The following is a 2295-nucleotide window of genomic DNA, read 5'->3' as shown; positions in this document are numbered from 1 at the left end:
CAGACAGATACAACAGACAGACAGAACAGACAAACAGACAGAGACGACAGAGACAGACACAGAGACAGCAACAGACGAGATCGACAGAGACAGACAGAGACAGAACAGAGAGACAACAAGACAAGATCACAGAGACAGACAGAAGAGACAACAGACAGACGAGACAGACAAGAGACAGACACAGAGACAGACCAGAGACAGAGACAGAAGACGACAGAGACAGACGAGCAGGACAAAGAGACAGACAGAGACGACAACGAGAAACGACAAAGACAGAGACGAGGACAAGACAAGACAGATCGACGCACAGTAACAGACAGAACAGCAGACAGACTAGACAACAACAACGAGAAAGACAGACCACGCAGACACAGACAGAGACAGACCAGACAGAGACAGCAGACCAGAGACAGACAGACAGACAGAACAGACCGAAGACACACGACGACAACAGACAGGACAGAGCAGACAGACAGACAAAGGGCAAGACCATTACAACTCTATTTTCATGGTGGATGCTTTTTTAAGCTTTATCCCTAATGACCCGCATGTGTGTGACTAGGACATGAATTTGGCAGCCACGCACACACACACACACACACACACACACACATGTTTGTTTTGCTATCCTTGTGGGCACCAAACAATTGATTTCCATTCAAAGTCCTATTTTCCTGAACCCTAAACTTAACCATAACCTTTAAACTAACCCTAACCTTAACCATAACTCCCAAACCTCACCCTTAACCTTAATTCAAACACTAATTGTAACCTTAACCCTAAACCTAACCCCAAGCCTAAAATAGCCTTTTTTCTTGTGGGGACCCACCTGTTTGAATGTTCCTTTTTTTACTATCCTTGTGAGGACTTCTGGATAGTCAAACCAAACACACACACACAAAGTAAAGGGACTCTGTTGTCCATCTGCCCTATGAGTGCTTGTGCAGTAGTGTCTGATTAATAGTACAGCCAATGGGGATGTTCGCCAGCCTAAATGTCTACCAGCTATTTAGTCATAAGCATTTTGCAGCCCAGAAAAATGTCCCCATTTTTATGGAAAATCCAACATTTGAAATGCACTCCTCTCTTCATTTCCCTCGGAGTAGTTGTTTGTTCAAATGAAAATAAAAAGCGAATTAATGTGCCAAAACGAAAACATTTAAACAGATGAAAGACACATCAAAATTCGAAACATAGAACAATGAACAGGTTCAAACTAGGTGTGAGAGGCGGAGATAAAAAACAACAACGAGTGCTGCTACTACTACGGCCTGGTGCTGAGAAGATGAAAACACAAGCATTCTAACCATATTCCAAGTCATACATCATTTAAGGGTTATGATAAGCATCTATGCACTTATCTTTCGTGTTTCAAGACTAATAAAACTTGAAAGATTCATAATAAGTAAACTAGGGGTAGCCAAAATCATCAACGAGCACTAGGTCATCTTTCTGATGGTGTATTTAAGCGAAAGCTAATTGAGCCTTCGATCCATCCCCACACTCCCGTGCATCAAGGGCCCTGTCAATAAGGCGTCAGCGCTCGCTGTGTTTGGGGCGAAGCAGAGTTTGGCTACCGCAGTGGTAAGCGGTCTGCTCTTACCTGCCTCAGGGGGGAGAAAATCTGCTAATTATGGTCTTGAGCACAGGATAGGATAGAGAGAATGACCTTCACTCCAGACGGAAGAAACACCACGTCTTTCCAGGATTCTCGTGCAGCACACCCCACTGAGTTTCGCTAGTCACACTGCAGGCCCAGGTGTTGCAGTACAAAGTGTGCGTCACAGCTGGGTAGTGGACAAATGCGCTGTGTTTTGATGTCATTCATGCTGTTATATGGTAAACATGGGAATTCTGAATGTCAAGAAGCATGTGCTGCTGCCATTAAGGAAGCGTGTATGTTTTGTATATAAAGTGGCAAGAAAAAGTATGTGAACCCTTTGGAATGACCTGGATTTCTGCATAAATTCGTCATACAATTGGATCTGATCTTCATCTAAGTCACAACAATAGACAAACACAGTCTGCTTAAACTAATAACACACAAACGATTATACGTTTTCATGTCTTTATTGAACACACCGTGTAAACATTCACAGTGTAGGGTGGAAAAAGTATATGAACCCTTGGATTTAATAACTGGTTGACCCTCCTTTGGCAGCAATAAATTCAACCAAACGTTTTCTGTAGTTGCGGATCAGACCTGCACAACGGTCAGGAGGAATTTTGGACCATTCATCTTTACAAAACTGTTTCAGTTCAGCAATATTATTAGGATGTCTGGTGTGAACCGCT

Source organism: Salvelinus sp. IW2-2015, linkage group LG8 (genome assembly GCF_002910315.2).
Source record: "Salvelinus sp. IW2-2015 linkage group LG8, ASM291031v2, whole genome shotgun sequence".
In the NCBI taxonomy this organism is placed as follows: Eukaryota; Metazoa; Chordata; class Actinopteri; order Salmoniformes; family Salmonidae; genus Salvelinus; species Salvelinus sp. IW2-2015.
This window is presented reverse-complemented; position numbering follows the sequence as displayed.